The sequence below is a fragment of the Rana temporaria genome, chromosome 4, assembly GCF_905171775.1.
Source record: "Rana temporaria chromosome 4, aRanTem1.1, whole genome shotgun sequence".
Taxonomy (NCBI): Eukaryota; Metazoa; Chordata; class Amphibia; order Anura; family Ranidae; genus Rana; species Rana temporaria.
In genome coordinates, this window is record NC_053492.1 from 7,496,812 (window position 1) to 7,517,171 (window position 20,360).

Genomic DNA, 20,360 nt, shown 5'->3' on the forward strand with positions numbered 1-20,360 from the left:
AAGAGTGGAAACTTCGGATGAGGTTCCTAATTATTTGAACTTGCTTCATCAGCGGGGCTACACAGCTTTACAGGAGAGAATGTCTCGATGTATGGGTGGGTACGCAGCTGCTTTCCTGTGTATTAGACAACGTTGTCTTTATTTTAATTGTGGTTGGTGAAGGTATCGAATGCTTGGCTAATTTCTATTTAATTTTTATCTTTTAATTAAAGCTGTTATTTTTTTTTTCAACTTAAAGGGTCACTAAAGGAAAACTGAAATGACTGTTTACAGGGTATTGAGACATAAAAGTTAACCGATTCCTTTTAAAAATGATTAAAAGTAGATAAAAATCAATCATATAATGTGCCTCTAGTTTCACTTTCACTTTTAAACTGGCTTCATGTTTATGTGAAGTAAAGAGACACACAGAACAAAAACAAACAAACCCAGGGCAGTGTTTTGTTTTTAAAATGAATCTGATTGGTTCTGGGAAGTTTTAGACACACAGTAATGACAGCTTAGACCACCGTGAGAAAGCTCCCAGTACTGGGGTTATAAGGAAACGGGCAACCAGGAAGTGTGGAGATCACAGCAGAATTACATCAACTTCAAAGCAAAAACAAACAATGAGGACATGAAACCAGTACTGCAGTAAGGTAAAGGAAGCTATTTAGATTAAAAAAAAATTCCTTTAGTGACCCTTTAAGTGTTCCATTTAGTGACTGCTTGGAGACATTGGGCCAGATCCACAGCCAGCCGCCGTAACTTAAAAATTCCCATTTAAGTTACACTGCCGGAAAATTTCTACCTAAGTGCCCGATCCACAAAGCACTTACCTAGAAATTTTCGGCTGTGTAACTTAAATCCGGCCGGCGCAAGGCGTTCCTATTCAAATAGGGCGAGTCCCATTTAAATTAGGCGCGCTCCCGCGCCGGCCGTACTGCGCATGCTCATGATGTCATTTTCCCGACGTGCTTAGCGCGGTTTTACGTTGCGCCGGGTTTTGAGAATCGCGACGGGCGTAAAAAAAAAATACGAGTTGCGGCGGGAAAAAAAAAAGACGGCGACGCGGGATAGAAGGGTCTACTTTTACAAGGCCTAAACAGTTTAGGCCTTGTAAAAGCAGCCCTAATTTTACGATTGCAAACTAATACTTACGGAGAAAAAACGAAGCTGAAAAGCTTTGTGGATCTCCGTAAGTGCTAATTTGCTTACCCGAGGCGGCATTTCGACTCGAAATGCCCCCAGCGGCGGATGCGGTACTGCATCCTAAGATCCGGCAGTGTAAGTCCCTTACACATGTCGGATCTTCTCCCTATCTATTGGAAACTGATTCTGTGGATCAGTTCCAAAGATAGAAACAGGGATACGACGGCGGAACAGCAGATCCGCCTGCGTATCTCTTTTGAGGATCTGGCCCTATATCTCCCCTTTGTGCCGCTTTTATTCATAACTAAATCATGGACTAAATAAGGAAGTGCAGGACTTCTTGTGTTGGGAAGATGGCAATAAGTAATAGAGGGGGTGGGGACACTCGTCCTATAATCCCCTCATCACTGTCACTCCTATAAAAGACAGTTCTCGTTGTTTCCTCACTCTCTGACTAAGGTCCATGAATAAAGAAATGAACTGGTAGGAGATCAGCGGACCCATTTACTAGTTACCTCGAGGGTGGAATTGTAAGATCCTCAGAGACAAAGCTGCCTGATGTGGGCGGAGTCCTGGTTTAGGGGAACCAATCTGCTCATGTCTAGTAATAATCTTTTTATTTCTATTTTAGTAGATGGACGGGAGATGAGGAAAACCTCAGAGGATTGTCTCACTTTGTCTCCAGACTGTAAAGTAGAAGATGAGGACATCACACAGTATAGTCCAGGAGAAAACCCGACTACCTCAAATCTCCATCCGGCACCACACAGTGTAGATGGACCATTGTATTCCTCTTACCCTGAGGAACCTCAGACTGTGCGGGACGGTGCCGGACCATCGTATTCCTCTTATCCTGAGGAACCTCAGACTGTGAGGGACGGTGCCGGACCATCGTATTCCTCTTATCCTGAGGAACCTCAGACTGTGCGGGACGGTGCCGGACCATCGTATTCCTCTTATCCTGAGGAACCTCAGACTGTGAGGGACGGTGCCGGACCATCGTATTACTCTTATCCTGAGGAACCTCAGACTGTGCGGGACGGTGCCGGACCATCGTATTCCTCCTATCCTGAGGAACCTCAGACTGTGAGGGACGGTGCCGGACCATCGTATTCCTCTTATCCTGAGGAACCTCAGACTGTGAGGGACAGTGCCGGACCATCGTATTCCTCTTACCCTGAGGAACCTCAGACTGTGAGGGATGGTGCCATACTTCCAATAGATAAGAGGTTTTCCTGTCCTGAGTGTGGGAAGTGTTTTTCAAATAAGACCAATCTTTATAGACATCAGAGATCTCACACGGGGGAAAAGCTGTATTCCTGTCCTGAGTGTGGGAAATGTTTTTCACAGAAGTCCGATCTTTACAGACATCAGAGATCTCACCTGGGGGTGAAGCCGTATTCCTGTCCTGAGTGCGGGAAATGTTTTACACAGAAGTTCAATCTTTACATACATCAGAGATGTCACACGGGGGAGAAGCCGTATTCCTGTTCTGAGTGCGGGAAATGCTTTTCAGTCAGTTCCATTCTTTACACACATCAGAGATCTCACACGGGAGAGAAGCCATATTCCTGTCCTGAGTGTGGGAAATGTTTTTCACAGAAGTCCGATCTTTACACACATCAGAGATCTCACACAGGGGAGAAGCTGTGTTCCTGTCCTGAGTGTGGGAAATGTTTTTCACAGAAGTCCGATCTTTACAGGCATCTGAGATCTCACACGGGGGAGAAGCCGTATTCCTGTCCTGAGTGCGGGAAATGTTTTTCACAGAAGTCCAATCTTGACACACATCGGAGATCTCACACTGGGGAGAAGCCATATTCCTGTCCTGAGTGCGGGAAATGTTTTTCAGATAAGTCCAATCTTTGCAAACATCAGAGATCTCACACAGCAGAGTATCTCCTTTCATGTTCTGAGTGAGGGGATTGTTCCTCACTGAAGTCCTGTCTTCCTGTACATCAGGGATCCCACACAACCCTTGAGGTGTATTAGTGCCTTGAGTGTGGAAAATGTCTTCTATATGAATGTTGCTGGACATGTGGGGAAGAAGCACACCCTGATATACACCTCAGATATACTCCATGGCTGATCTTCATCATGTAAGAAACTGTTCATAAGGAGATCAGAGTTCCCCATCTCGAAAAACATACATTGCTCATATGATGCTATAAAACCTTTACAGCTCATCAGTTAAAAGTGTTATTGAAATTTCTGGTTTGAACACTGAAAATAAAAGTTAACCCTGCATATGCAGGAACAGATTCACAGGACACAATAACTATGTTTTAAAGGGACTGTAAAGGTTTGTTTTTTTATTTTCTAAATAGGTTCCTTTAACTGCTTAACCACTTCTCTACTTTGGGTGTTTTTCAGATTTGGTGTTTACAAGACTAAAACAGTTTTTTTTGCTAGAAAATTACTTAAAACCCACAAACATTATATATTAATTTTTTTCTAACACCCTAGAGAATAAAATGGCGATCATTGCAATACTTTTTGTCACACCATATTTGCGCAGCGGTCCTACAAGCGCACTTTTTTTGGAAAAAAATCACTTTTTTGAATTAAAAAATAAGACAGCAATAAATTTGGCCCAATTTTTTTATATACTGTGAAAGATAATGTTACGCCGAGTAAAATGGTACCCAACATGTCACGCTTACAAATTGCGCCCGCTCGTGGCATGGCGTCAAACTTTTACCCTTAAAAATCTCGATAGGCGACATTTAAAAAATTCTATAGGTTGCATTTTTTGAGTTACAGAGTAGGTCTAGGGCTAGAATTATTGCTCTCGCTCTAACGATCGCGGCGATACCTCACTTGTGTCGTTTGAACACCGTTTTCATATGCGGCCGCTACTCGCGTATGCGTTCGCTTCTGCGCACAAGCTCGTCGGGACGGGGCGCTTTAAAAAATATATATATTTTTTTTCTTATTTATTTTTATTTATTTTATTATTTTTTACACTGGAAAAAGAAAAATGATCACTTTTATTCCTATTACAAGGAATGTAAACATCCCTTGTAATAGAAAAAAGCATGACAGGTCCTCTTAAATATTAGATCTGGGGTCAAAAAGACCTCAGATCTCATATTTAGACTAAAATGCAAAAAAAAAAAAAAAAAAATTTGAAACTGTCATTTTTTCAAATGACAAAAAAAAAAATGTTTCTTTAAGAGGCTGGGCGGGACTGACGTTTTGACGTCACTTCCGCCCAGCCGAGCTATGGGGATGGGCGAAGGAGATTTTTCCTTCAGTCTCGTCCCCAGTCACCAGCCGAACGGTCCCGATCGCCTCCGCCGCTACCGACGGCTACGGTAAGCGGCGGAGGGCGCGGGAGAGCGGCAGGAGGGGGGGGGGGCCCTCTCCCGCCGGCGATCTCGCGGCGAATCCGCCACAGAGACCGCCGTTATCGTTAACAGAACCGCTGACACTAAAGATTGATACCTCGGTTGTTGCAGAAGCTGCTGCCGTTACCGAGATATCAATCTTTAAAGTTAGGCCGTATAAAGACGTACAGCGGTTTGGAAGTGGTTAAGGACCCCCACACGACAATATACGTTGACAAAAAGGCACGGCTGGGCAGAAGGGCGTACATGTATGTCCACTTTGAGATCCCTGCCGTGAGATGCAAGCACGCCGGCGGCGTCGCACGCCCGGTCCTCTGCTCCGTGACCATTCCCGCAGGAACAACGGACCCGGTCGCCGCCGGTGTCCCGTGATCGGGTCACAGAGAGGAAGAACGGGGAGAGGCAAGTGTAAACAAACCTCTCCCCGTGCTTCCTAGTTAGACTGTCGCTGATCGTCTGTTCCCTGTCATAGGGAACGACGATAAGTGACGTCACATGCCAAGCCACTCCCCCCCACAGTAAGAATCACACATTAGGGCACAATTGCCCCCTCCTGGTTAACCCCTTCACTGCCAGTGTCATTTTTACAGTAAACAGTGCATTTTTATAGCACTGTTCGCTGTAAAAATTACAATGGTCCCAAAATTGTGTCCGCCATAATGTCGCAGTCACGATAAAAATCGCTAAATTATTAATAAAAATGCAATAAAACTGTCCCCTATTTGGTAGACACTATGGGGCAGATCCACAGACAGAGTACGCCGGCGTATCTACTGATACGCCGGCGTACTTTCAAATTACCCGCGTCGTATCTTTGGTTTGAATCCTCAAACCAAGATACGACGGCATCTGGGTTAGATCCGACAGGTGTACGTCCTCGTACGCCTTCGGATCTAAGATGCAATACTTTGGCGTCCGCTGGGTGGCGTTCACGTTGTTTTCCGCGTCGGGTATGCAAATTAGCTATTTCCGACGATCCACGAACATACGCGCGGCCGTCGCAATCTCTTACGTCGTCTCTAGTCGGCTTTTTATATTTTATACGTATAGTTAAAGCTGCTATTTTGCGGCGTATAGTTAGACTTGCCATGTTAAGTATGGCCGTCGTTCCCGCGTCAAAATTTTTTTTTTTTTTTTTTTTTGCGTAAGCCGTCCGTGAATCGGGATGGATGTAAATCACGTCTAAGTTAAAAAAAATGACGTTGTTGCGACGTCATTTAGCGCAATGCACGGCGGGAAATTTAGAAACGGAGCATGCACAGTTCATTCGGCGCAGGGCGCACTTCATTTAAATGAATCACGCCCCCTAATCGCCGATTTGAAGTCTGCCACCAGAGATACACTACGCCGCCGTAACTTACGGCGCAAATTCTTCCAGGATTCGATTTAAAGCCAGGTAAGATACGGCGGCGTAGCGTATCTCTGATACACTGCGCGGGTGCAGATCTCTGTGGATCTGCCCCTATAAATTATGTGCAAACTAATCAATAAACGCTTATTTTTTTTTACCAAAAATAGGTAGAAGAATATGTATCGGCCTAAACTGAGGGGACATTTTTTTTTTTTATATATATTTTAGGGGAATATTTATTATAGCAAAAAGTAAAAAATATTGAATTTTTTTACAAAATTGTCGCTCTTTTTTTGTTTATAGCGCAAAAAATAAAAACCGCAGAGGTGATCGAATACCACCAAAAGAAAGATCTATTTGTGGGGAAAAATGGACGTCAATTTTGTTTGGGAGCCACCTCGCACGACCGCGCAATTGTCAGTTAAAATGACGCAGTGCCGAATCGCAAAACGTGGCCTGGTCTTTAAGCTGCATAATGGTTCGGGGCTTAAGTGGTTAAGCTAGTGCACTGTTGGTTCACTTGCCTTTTCCTTCAATTTAAATGTTTTTTTCTTTGAATTTCTCACTTCCTGTAAGCTTGCCCCCATCATTTCGAGACGTTCTGACTGGGGGTTAGTCAGCATGCTCCCACTCTCCCTTGGGACTACATCCCTGCGGGGAGACACTGTGAATGTTCACAGCATCTCCCCGCAGGGATGTAGTCCCAAGGGAGGGGGCGAGCATGCTGACTAACCCCCAGCCAGAACGGCTCGGGTGATGGGGGCAAGCTTACTGAGGAGGAACAGGAAGTGAGAAATTCGGGCAAAGAAAAAAAACTTTTAGAAGGGAAATGGAAGGAAAAGGTAAGTGAACCAACAATGCACTAGCTTAAAGGGGTTGTAAAAAAAAAATTTTTTTTTCATAATAAGCATCCTTTACCTGCAGACATTCCTCTTTTCACTTCCTCATTGTTCGTTTTTGCTCAGAAGTTGCTCTATTTCTTCTCTGTTCTGTTCACTTCCTGCTTGTCTGATTTTACTGACCACCGTGATGGGAGGCTTTACTGCGGTGGTCAGTGACGTGCTCGCCCCCTCCTGGGAACTACATCTGTGCGGCAGGACGCTCTCTACATGTTAGAGACTTCAAGGAGGTGTGAATTACTGGGTGTGCCGCAATGCATACTGGGAAATGTAGTTCTTACATGAACGAGTGAAGCAAACCAGGAAGTGAATGAGAGAACAGAAACTAGAATGCCGGAGGTGATATAGATGAAGGAATTTAATAGGTATTTACTAGTTTTTTTAACAGAATCATTACACTATTCTGTCTGTATACCTTGCAGACATTAATTTTAGGCAAAACATTTTTTTCCTTTAGTGACCCTTTAAAGCAGGGGTCTCAAAGTACCGGCCCGCGGGCCATTTGCGGCCCGCGGACCGGTTTTAAATGGCCCGCAGGCAGGGCGGGTGCCGCGGAAGTGTAGATCGAGGTGCATGAAGAGTAGCGCAGGAAGCGTCTGTCATAAGTTCACTTGTCTCTCATGTCACACTGCTACTCCCCGGCGGCCCCTCCTCTCTTCTCGTCCATCCCCATTTGCTTGTGACATCATCTGAGATGAACGAGAAGAGAGGGGGGGCTGCCAGGGAGTAGCAGCGTGACATGAGAGACAAGTGAACTTATGACAGACGCTTCCTGCGCTACTCTGCCTTTGAAGAAAACAACAAGTAAATGCTGACCTGTGCCCTGGTGTGCTCTCATGTGCCCTGATGTGCTCTCATGTGCCCTAATGTGCTCTCATGTGCCCTGATGTGCTCTCATGTGCCCTGATGTGCCCTCATGTGCCCTGATGTGCTCTCATGTGCCCTGATGTGCTCCCGTGTGCCCTGATGTGCTCTCATGTGCCCTTATTGTGCCCTCATGTGCCCTGATGTGCTCTCATGTGTCCTGATTGTGCCCTGATGTGCCCCATGTACCCTCATGTGTCTCATGTACCCAGATGTGCTGGGCTCTGTACATCAGGGTACCCTGTGCCCTGTACCCTGATGTGCCATGTCCTGATGTGCTGTGCCCCATGTGCCCTGATGTGCTTCATGTTCCCTGATTGTGCCCTGATGTGCCCTGATTGTGCCCTGGTGTGCTCGTATGTGCCCCATGTGCCCTGATATGCCCCATGTGCTCTGATTGTGCCCTGATGTGGCCCATGTACCCTGATGTGCCATGGGGCACATGAGAGCACATCAGGGCACAATCAGGGAACATGGGGCACACCAGGGAACATGGGGCACATGAGAGCACATTGGGGCACAGCACATCAGGACAGGGCACATGGCACATCAGGGTACAGGACATGGCACATGAGGGCAAAGCACATCAGGACAGGGCACATGGCACATCAGGGTACAGGGCACATGAAACAGCACATCAGGGTACAAAGCCCAGCACATCAGGGCACATGGCACATCAGGGTACAGGGCACATTAAACAGCACATCAGGGTACAAAGCCCAGCACATCAGGGTACATGGGGTACCCTGATGTGCTGGGCTTTGTACCCTGATGTGCTGTTTCATGTGCCCTGTACCCTGATGTGCCATGTGCCCTGTCCTGATGTGCTGTGCCCTGATGTGCCATGTCCTGTACCCTGATGTACCCTGTCCTGATGTGCTGTGCCCTGATGTGCTCTCATGTGCCCCATGTTCCCTGGTGTGCCCCATGTTCCCTGATTGTGCCCTGATATGCTCTCATGTGCCCTGGTGTGCTCGTATGTGCCCTGATGTGCTCTGATTGTGCCCCATGTACCCTGCTGTGGCCCATGTACCCTGATGTTCCATGTGCCCCATGTACCCTGATGTGCCCCATGTACCCTGATGTGCTGGGCTTTGTACCCTGATGTGCTGTTTCATGTGCCCTGTACCCTGATGTGTCATGTGCCCTGTCCTGATGTGCTGTGCCCTGATGTGCCATGTCCTGCACTTTGCCATGTGCCCTGTGCTGATATGCCCTGCCCTAATGTGCCGTGCACCCTGATGTGGCCTGTTGTGCTGTACCCCTATGTGCTGTGCTCTGATGTGCCCTGTACCCTGATGTGCTGGGCTTTGTACCCTGATGTGCTGGGCTTTGTACCCTGATGTGCGCTGTGCACTCATGTGTGCTGTGCCCTGTGCCCTGATGTGCTGTACCCTGATGGTGAGTGGTCAGTGTGTAGTGTAGTGGTCAGTGTGCAGTGTAGTGGTCAGGGTTAATAATGCGTTCGCTGACACTAGTAGTGTTTTTGAAGTTTGAAAGTTTGCATGCGGCCCCCCATGGGATATGGAAACTTGTCTTGTGGCCCTCAGGTAATTTGAGTTTGAGACCCCTGCTTTAAAGGAACCAATTTAGAAAATAAAAAACAAACCTTTACAACCCCTTTAAGGCCCCGTACACACGAGAGGATCTATCCGCTGGAATTGATCTGCGGATCAGTTCCAGCGGATAGATCCCCTGGTGTGTACAACCCAGCGGATCTGTTTCCGCGGATTTTTATCCCCTGGGATGGATTTCAAGCGGATAAAAATGTTAAGACATGCTTTCAAATCTATCCGCTTGAATCCATCCCAACGGATTGATCCGCTGGTCTGTACAGACTCACCGGATCAATCCGTCCGAATGGATCCCCCACATGCGTCGTAATGATTCGACGCATGCGTGGAATTTCTTATATGACCACGTCGCCGCGTCATCATCACGGCGACGGCGCGACACGTCATCGCGATGGGATTTCGGCGCGGATTTCGATCCTATGGTGAGTACACTCCATCGGATCCAAATCCGCGGAAATCCTCGAGAGGATTTATCCGCGGAAACGGTCCGTTGGACCGTATCCGCGGATAAATCCTCTCGTGTGTACTAGGCCTAAGTATCCGTTATGACAAAATGTAATATTAGATTCTATTTTATGCAGAAAGTAAGAAAGAGGGAGGTGTGAGATGTTATTACAAACTAATGAATAGAATAATGTCACATTTCATATTTCATCAGCTATGTCTAACAGTTGTAGAACTAAAACCTTGAGTGGGGGGCGAGAGAGAAAATGTCTAGGAAAGCTGTGTGTTAGATTGTGTACTAAGGTGAAGGACATGGAGACAGTGCAACATTGCAAGCAAGATGGAGTCTCTTGTGCTTAAAGCGGTGGTTCACCCTCCATAGCAACATTTTAGCATAAATTAAGGCATAGTAGCGCGAGCTACAGTATGCTTGTCTTGATTTTTTTAGCGCGGTACTCACAGTGCAATCGTACATTGAAGATTCCGACTCCCCACGGGGAATGGGCGTTCCTATCCAGACGGAGGATGATTGACGGCCGGCTCTGGCTCGTCACGCTCCCCGAAGACAGCCGGAGTAGGTCTCGGCTCTTCACGGCGCTATACGGCGCCTGCGCATAGTCTGTGAAGAGCCAAGCCTTTTTCGGCTATTTCCAGAGAAGCGTGACGTGCCAGAGCCGGCCGTCAATCATTCTCCGTCTGGATAGGAACACCCATTCCCCGCGGGGAGTCGGTATCTTCAATGTACGATTGCACTGTGAGTACCGCGCTAAAAAAATCAAGACAGGCATACTGTAGCTCGCGCTACTATGCCTAATTTTATGCTAGAAGAATTTTTTTTTTTTTTGTTTATAGGGTGAACCCTCGCTTTAAATGAACAATACAGCAAAAGTCTGAGTCATTTCCCGCCTTTTGTTTATTTGACAGCATTCTTCTCCGTGTTACATTCAGCAGATTGCTGGGTGCTCCTGCTACATCGGCACAGAGAGACGGCATCATGTTCAGCTCTCTCTTCGTTTTCTCAGAATAATAGGTTCATCAGTGGAGTTCACTAAAGACATGAAGTGTTGTACCGTTGTCAGAGAAGCTAGTGGACCAGACTGTGTGACTGCAAAGAGGAGACCCAAAACGTATATAGATAAAAATATAGGCCCAGATTCTCAAAGGGCTTACGACGGCGCAACGCAATGTGCGCCGTCGTAAGTCCTAATCTGTGCCGTCGTATCTATGCGACTGATTCTTAGAATCAGTTACACATAGATATCCATTAGATCCGACAGGCGTAAGGCTCTTACGCTGTCGGATCTTAAATGCAATTTTTTTTTTTGCCGCTAGGTGTCGCCTCTGTCGTTTTCCCCGTCGAGGATGCAAATTAGCAAAATACGCAAATTCCCGAACGTACGCCCGTTCGACGCAGTGAAGTTACGACGTTTACGTTAGATTTGCGACGCGTAAAGTTGCCCCTGCTATATGAGGGGCAACCAATGTTAAGTATGCCCGTCGTTCCCGCGTCGAAATTTAAAAATTTACGTTGTTTACGTAAGTCGTCCGTGAATGGGGCTGGACGCCATTTACGTTCACGTCGAAACCAATGACGTCCTTGCGACGTCATTTAGCGCAATGCACGTCAGAAAATTTTAGGGACGGCGCATGCGCATTACGTTCGGCGCGGGAACGCGCTTAATTTAAATGCTCTACGCCCCCTACCCGCCTAATTTGAATTAGGCGGGCTTGCGCCGGGTGATTTACGCTACGCCGCCGCAACTCTAGAGGCAAGTGCTTTGTGAATAAAGCACTTGCCTGTAAAACTTGCGGCGGCGTAACGTAAATGACATACGTTACGCCCCTGCAGTTTTACGCCCATCTACGAGAATCTGGGCCATAGTAACTTGCAGATTGCAACGTCTGATGGTCCAGTCATCCAAGGTTCCGGGATCCGAATTACAGCTATGTGCCATTCGGACCCATTAAGAACAAACACCAGGCAGGCTGTATGTAAGTTTCAACAGGACTTTTTATTTTCAAGTACACAGCACACTTTTATACAGAATTTTGGAACATCCCACTCCCAACAACCGCTTTCCTATTGGTCAATTGTAAAGTATGCAGTCTTCACTCAGGTCCTCCTTGACCATGCAAATGAGGACTTGAAATAGTCAACAGGGATTGGTCCAATAGCTTGGATAGAAAGACTTGTGTATTGAGACAGAAGCCCCAGGGGGTAATCAATGTACACAATAACCCGGTCTACTTAATTACTACCTCTGAGAGGTTACATTCCTTTTAGACAATAGAATGCTAATTCAATACAGCTGACAGGCTTCTGACCTTTAGAACAATACAAAGTCCCTTAGCGTAAACACATACATCTTCAAACCTACATAATAGATTCAATTAACCTTCAAACCCCAATTCTAGCCAGACAGACTGTCTCCGACACCCGCTCTTAACCTGCAGAACACAATAAAAGGTATTTCACAAGCTGGTTCCACTTAGCATTTCAAAAGCCGGTGTCCTTGCATTGAATGTCCCTCTCCTGTGTAACATATGTCAAGTAGAAACACTTTAATATCTCAAGATCCATGACAGTAATTTATTAAGAAAACGGGAATAACACACAACCACCTCCAACAGAACACAGTGCAATAAATAAACCAATAAACAGTGACCAAAAGATAACCAAAGACAATATATACAGTGATGGGAGATACCGTAATCGTAAACAGGCCAGGCCGAGGTCGTACACAGGGAGATCAGAAGATAGACGAGGACGGGGAATAAACAGGGAGATGACGGATGGATGTGCTGCAAGCAGGGATCCAGGTAACAAGTGGACAGAGATCCAAGGCAATGGGAAAGCAGGAAGGGCAAGTCCAGGATGGGTTCAGAATAGGGGTCGGGTCAGGAAGATACAGGCTCACATCAGGATCACAGGCTCAAGGTCAGGGAGAGAGATACCAAGGTGAGGTGTGCTTGCACTCGCCGGGTATAAATAGGGATCAGTAATTGGCTTCACGTTACACCTGAGTGCAGAAAAAGTCGTCGGATCCATACTGCCAGGATCCATCCGCTGGTGGAGACCAGTACTGCGTCCCAAAGATGATATAACACCAGCAGGGAGAAGTTCTCCTGACAGTTCCAAACTGCCAGGAGACACCTGCTGGTGAACCACAGTACTGCGAGCCAAATAATAATAAATATTACCAGCGGATGGAACCTTTCCTGACAACCGTGATGGCAGTAGAAAAATAAAAATTGAGTCATTACCTTTCATTGGCTGAGTGCATTTTGTAGTGTAAGCTTTCACAAACACATAAATGTCTATTTAAAAAGAAATAAAAAATAGTTTGATGTGACCAGCATTTGCTTAGCCATGATGAATATTGGATGTATTTTATTTCATACACAGATTTCCTTGGCTCCATCTAGTGGCCATAATGTGGTATTGTGCTATTTTTACTGATTGAGGTATTTCATGAAAAATACTATTTTATGGCCACTAGATGGAGCCAAGGAAATCAGTGTATGAAATAAAATACAGTGGGTGACCGCGAAATTGTGTCAATCTCGCTCCCTTTCTCGGCGAGATTGACCACCTACGAGCCCCATCGCGGGAGCCAGCGCCGAGCTGGCCAGCCGCGATGCAGACAAAGCCGACGGGACGGGAGATCCGACTTGGATTCCCGCCAATTTTAGCGTCGGCATTTGGTACGCATTCCTGAGAGGGAGAACTCCACGCCAATTTTTAAATAAAAAAACGGCATGGGTTCCCCCTCCAGGAGCATACCAGGTCCTTAGGTCTGGTATGGGTTGTAAGGAGACCCCCCTATGCCGAAAAAACGACGTAGGGGGTCCCCCTACAATCCATACCAGACCCGTATCCAAAGCACGCTACCCGGCCAGCCAGGAAGAGAGTGGGGATGAGAAAGCGCCCCCCCCCCTCCTGAGCCGTACCAGGCTGCATGCCCTCAACATGGGGGGTCGGGTGCTCTGGGGCAGGGGGCGCACTGCGGGCCCCCCACCCCAGAGCACCCTGTCCCCATGTTGATAAGGACAGGGCCTCTTTCCGACAACCCTGGCCGTTGGTTGTCGGGGTCTGCGGGCGGGGGGCTTATCGGAATCTGGGAGCCCCCTCAAATAAGGGGGCCCCCAGATACCGGCCCCCCACCCTAAGTGAATGGATATGGGGTACATCGTACCCCTACCCATTCACCTGGAGGCAAAGTGTTAAAGAAAATAAACACACAACACAGGGTTTTTAAAATAATTTATTAGTCTGCTCCTGAGGCCCCCCTGTCTTCTTTAGCTCTTTCAGCAGGGGGGCTTCTTCTTTCGCTCTCCGGGGGGTCTTCTCCACTCTCCGGGGGGTCTTCTGCTCTCCGGGGGGGTCTTCTCCGCTCTCGGGGGTCTTCTCCACTCTCCGGGGGGTCTTCTTCTATGTTCGCCGCTCTCCGCTGTTGACTCGGCGCACCCTGGTTCTTCTCCCGATGTCCGGTGCCTTCTCCTTCAGCGCTGGCCGCCGCTATCTCCGTGTGTTAGCTCAGTTACTAGCAGGTGGCCAGCACGCTCTTCTGTGACGTCATCTTCACTTGGGTGAAGGTACCGGAGAATGATGGGACTGTGAGGCCTATATAAGTCGGATGCAAGCCGCGCACCCGTCATTGCAGCGAGAAGAAGCATCGGGTCAACATCTGGAGAAGGCAGAAGAAGAGAAGTGAAGAAGATGATGTCACAGAAGAGCGTGCTGGCCGCCTGCTAGTAACTGAGCTAACACACGGAGATAGCGGCGGCCAGCGCTGAAGGAGAAGGCACCGGACATCGGGAGAAGAACCGGGGTGCGCCGAGTCAACAGCGGAGAGCGGCGAACATAGAAGAAGACCCCCCGGAGAGCGGAGAAGACCCCCGAGAGCGGAGAAGACCCCCCCGGAGAGCGAAAGAAGAAGCCCCCCTGCTGAAAGAGCTAAAGAAGACAGGGGGGGGCTCCGGAGCAGACTAATAAATTATTTTAAAAACCCTGTGTTGTGTGTTTATTTACTTTAACACTTTGCCTCCAGGTGAATGGGTAGGGGTACGATGTTCCCCTATATCAATTCACTTAGGGTGGGGGGCCGGTATCTGGGGGCCCCCTTATTTGAGAGGGCTCCCAGATTCCGATAAGCCCCCCGACAACCAACGGCCAGGGTTGTCGGGAAGAGGCCCTGTCCTTATCAACATGGGGACAGGGTGCTCTGGGGTGGGGGGGGCCAGCAGTGTGCCCCCTGTCCCAGAGCACCCGACCCCCCCATGTTGAGGGCATGCAGCCTGGTACGGCTCAGGAGGGGGGGGCGCTCGCTTGTCCCCACTCCCTTCCTGGCCGGCCGGGTAGCATGCTTTGGATACGGGTCTGGTATGGATTGTAGGGGGACCCCCCACGTCGGTTTTTCAGCGTAGGGGGGTCTCCTTACAACCCATACCAGACCTAAGGGCCTGGTATGCTCCTGGAGGGGGAACTCATGCCGGTTTTTAATTTAAAAATTGGCGTGGAGTTCTCCCTCAGGAATGCGTACCAAATGCAGACGCTAGAATTGGCGGGAATCCAAGTCGGATCTCCCGTCGCTTCTATGACGTGCTCGCTGGAATGCGCTTTGTCTATTCCAGCGAGATGTCGGCACCATGTCGCCGAGAATCAGTGCGATGCTGTCGTGCTAAAAACACAATATCACAGTCACCCACTGTATGTCTAATAATCATCATGGCTGAGCAAATGCTGGTCACATTCATAGGAAATCACTGTGTTAAATTATGGTTATACCTTGTAACGGCTGAATACATTTTCTATAAGTAGACCCTGAAAGGGTCATGTAAAAAGCCCCCCTTATGTTCATATTTGTGTTTTGTAATCTAAGACTCAACTGCTCCTTTAAGTTCATCATTTTGCGGAATCAAGTAAAATGATTGTTGTTTAAGAAGTGAACTTGTGCTGAAACTGAAGTCAGACGTATTTGTCGTATTTATATCTGTATAGGTGACATAATATAATGTGATATAATGAGTTTGCTTAGATACAGAGATGTAAAGAGTTAATACATGACTATAATTGGTTGAATGCATGTTAAAAGGAAATATGTCATTTGAACATGTACCCCTTATTGGTGGAAAATGGTTGGTAACGCCCATCTTTTATTTATACTTAAAGGGGTTGTAAAGATAAACATTTTTTTTCCTAAATAGCTTCCTTTACCTTAGTGCAGTCCTCCTTCACTTACCTCATCCTTCCATTTTGCTTTTAAATGTCCTTATTTCTTCTGAGAAATCCTCACTTCCTGTTCTTCTGTCTGTAACTCCACACAGTAATGCGAGGCTTTCTCCCTGGTGTGGAGTGTCATGCTCGCCCCCTCCCTTGGACAACAGGAGAGTCAGGACGCCCACTAACACACAGCTCCTTTCTCTATCTGCAACGTAGAGAGCGTCCTGACTCTCCTGTAGTCCAAGGGAGGGGGGAGCACGACACTCCACACCAGGGAGAAAGCCTCACATTACTGTGTGGAGTTACAGACAGAAGAACAGGAAGTGAGGATTTCTCAGAAGAAATAAGGACATTTAAAAGCAAAATGGAAGGATGAGGTAAGTGAAGGAGGACTGCACTAAGGTGAATGAAGCTATTTAGGAAAAAAATTGTACCTTTACAACCCCTAAAGCCTTGTACACACGATCAGTCCATCCGATGAGAACGTTCTGGTGGACCGTTGTCATCGGTTAACCGATGAAGCTGACTGATGGTCAGTCGTGCCTACACACCATCGGTTAAAAAAACCATTGTATCAGAACGCGGTGACAATGCTTCCAAGCATGTGTCGATTCGATTCTGAGCATGCGTGGATTTTTAACCGATGGTTGTGCCTACTAACGATCGTTTTTTTTTTCTATCGGTTAGGAATCCATCGGTTAAATTTAAAACAAGTTGGCTTTTTTTTAACCGATGGATAAATAACCGATGGTGCCCACACACGATCGGTTTGGACCGATAAAAACGGTCCATCAGACTGTTCTCATCGGTTTAACCGATCGTGTGTACGCGGCCTTAAACACCCTGTCTGAGCCATAATAAATCCGAACAGTGTATGAAACAACTTGTGTTGTGTCAATTATTTATATACAGTGTTTCCTACGCGTAGAAGATTTTGAGTGGGAGCAACAGAATCGGCCGACGATGAGGTAATTAAATAATAGGATAATAGTCAGGAGTCAGGACTAGTGGTTATAGTAAAGGTGGTCCTAACAACTTTGGTGTCATGGTTTTAAATACTCAGGTAATTGGATAATATTTTAATATAGAATACATTTGATAGGGACCTAAATTAATAGAGGAGAATTGTTTTTCTTGAGTATTTTTGTTGGGGAGGGTGCAGACCGCTTTGGTGATAGAATTGGTAAATTTCTCCTGGGTTGCCCACCCTTATAGGAGAAACGCCTCAGGTCAGGTGCTTTGGAAGTACCGTATTTATTGGCGTATATCGCGCACTATTTTCCCCTTAAAATAAGGGGAAAATCGTGGGTGCGCGATATACGCCGATAGCCGCTTCCTGCGCTCAGTTTGAAATCCTGCGCCGACATATACCGAGTGCAGTACACTCGGGTACATTCGGCCAGGCTCGGCTTCGCTCGTGCTCACGCATAAACGTCACAGAGCGCGAGCGACGCCGAGCCTTGCCGAATGTACCCGAGTGTACTGCACTCGGTATATGTCGGCGGAGGCGTTCGAACTGAGCGCGGGAAGCGGGGACTCGACGTGAGGCGCGCGCTGGAGAAGCCGGGAGGACACCATCGAGGCCGCAGACGGACGCCGGACCGGACGATGGACGCTGGGAAGACACCAAAACTGTAAGTAATGCAATCATATAAAAAAAATTTTTTACAGGAATTTCGGGGGCACTTTGGGGGTGCGCGGTATATGCGGGAGCGCGTTATACCGCGATAAATACGGTACTTTGAAGTGTATTACTTGTGATTACTGGTTGGTAGCTACTGCTTGCATACTGTTTATTGTAGCAGCATGGGGCTTCTATGATGTTGTGCCCAGGTTGGCTTTAAAGGTGTTGTAAAGCTTTTTTTTGTCTTTAATAACAAACATGTCATACTTTTCCTCCATTGTGCAGTTTGTTTTGCACAGAGTGGCCCTGATCCTCCTCTTCAGGGGTCCCCTGGCAGTGCTGGTAGCTGTTGCAATATTAATATATAATGGGATAGATTCAGTAACTTTTACGTAGGCGCAGGGCACCGTTTTTGCCCTGCGCCCCCGCAAATTTACTGCGCTACCCGCGATTCACGGAGCAGTAGCTCCGTAAATTGCGTGTGCGCTCTTTAAAATTGCCCGGCGTAAGCGCGCGCAATTTAAATGATCCCGTAGGGGGCGGGAATCATTTAAATTAGGCGCGTTCCCGCGCCGATCGTAGAGCGCATGCTCCGTCGGGAAACTTTCCCGACGTGCATTGCGGCAAATGACGTCGCAAGGACGTCATTTGCTTCAAAGTGAACGTGAATGGCGTCCAGCGCCATTCACGAATCACTTACGCAAACTACGTAAAGTTCAAATTTCGCGACGCGGGAACGACGGGAATACGTAACATTGGCTGCCCCTGCTAATAGCAGGGGCAGCCTTACGCGAAAACCGCCGTACGCAAACGACGTAAACTGCGTATGCAGGGCTCGCGTAACGTTGTGAATCGGCGTTAGTATGCAATTTGCATACTATACGCTGAGCACAACGGGAACGCCACCTAGCGGCCATCGCAAGAATGCAGCCTAAGATATGCGGGCATAAGAGCCTTATGCCGCGCAGATCTAAGGCTGCAGTCGGCGTAACGAGGTTCCTGAATCAGGAGCATTCGTTACGCCGGCGCAAGTAAGCAATTGCGCTGCGTAACTATGGTTACGCAGGCGCAATTGCTCTCTGAATCCGGGCCAATGTGTATGTATTTTATATATTGTGTTATATGTAATGTAGACATTCCAGGACAAGTCCATTTTACACATCAAAAAGGTGTTAAAGGTTGTACAGGCTACATTGATATCTGTTAATCTAATTGCACACATCAAAGGGGGAACTTGTTGATGTTAATATGCAAGAATGCAAATTAGGGAAGTTAAAGGGGAGTTTCACCCACAATTTCACTTTTTAAATATAAATACCCCTGTATATCACACAAGCTTAATGTATTCTATTAAAGTTAGTCTGTAAACTAAGGTCCGTTTTGTTAGGTTGTTACAGCATTTAGATAGTTTATAATCTAGAAATAGACCGTGGCCATCTTAAGTGTGGGCATCATGAAGCCAGACTGTATGACTTCCTGGATTTCAGCTTTGCACATGCTCAGTGCACAAGCAATGTAATAGGTTTCAGTCAGGTTTGCAAGGACTACTGGGTAACATGATGCCTATCCCAGAAACCCTTGCAAATAGCCTAGGCAAATAAGGAGGAGGAAGTAATGAAGGACTACAAAATAAAGGTATTTACAAGCAACAAATTAAATAAAAATTGTCCATTCTGAACACTATGAGATTAGAGCATGCAGCACAGACAAACATAAAAAAATGGGTGGAACTCCACTTTAATGACTGCAGCCGTTTCCGGCTGGGGGTAGATCAAAGACCTAATAGAGAAGACCAATCAAATTGTTCAGCCATTCAGTGTATAGGGAATATAATCTGGAGTTCTGTCTTGTCATGCTCCATGATTATGAAGGAAAATGGGACTCTGAGTTATATTTACTCTGTTGGATTTTTGTCATCATCTGCAAGTATTGGACTCTGTTCTGTGTTGGAAATCAAATAAAAGTGCATCTCTCTAGAAGAATCGGGTTGCTGCTGGAACATTACTTACTTCATCATTAAAATAACTAATTAATTATGTAACCACTATATGATATTTTACTACAGTAGCTCCTCCCCGCATCAGGTGTCCATGTTGGAGAAACACTCTCCTTGGTGGACACCCGTGTGGGCGCACTCCTGAGTCCTGCTTCTGCGTATATTCACACAGAAAGCAGGACTCATCCCCACCCCCCGGTGCCCACGTCATTGGATTTGATTGACAGCAGCAGCAGCTAGAGCTGGTGTGCTCGTTCCTAGCCGGAGAAAGACACGGTTCAAGTAAGTAAAAGGGGGGGGGCGGGGGTGCAGCACTACAGAAGGTTTTTTACCTTAATGCATAGAATGCAACCCCTTTAAGCATCCTGGGAACGCTGTGGAAAAGTGCACACGCCCATTGGTAGCTTTTGGTAGTTTTTTAGTAAAAAATAGGGACAAAATAAATTAGGAATCTCCCTTGCTCCCACCCAAATATGAGAGTGGTAAGTACTTTTGTATGTATGTTCATATAATCTTCCAAGTTTACTTTAAAGAATGAAAAGAAGTATAGGGAAAATCTGACATGTCGGTAGGTCATCACTTAAGGTGTTAAAAACACTAAAGAAATTAACCACTTCCATACAGGGCATTTTCACCCCCTTCCTGCCCAGACCAATTTTTAGTTTTCAGTGCTGTTGCACTTTGAATGACAATTGCGCAGTCATGCAACACTGTACCCACAAATAGAGCTTTCATTTAGTGGTATTTGATCACCTCTGCGGTTTTTATTTGTTGCGCTATAAACAAAAGAAGAGCGACAATTTAAAAAAATAATAATAATATTTTTAACTTTTTGATTTAATAAATATCACAATTTAAAAAAAAAATGTTCCTCAGTTTAGACCGATACGTATTCTTCTACATA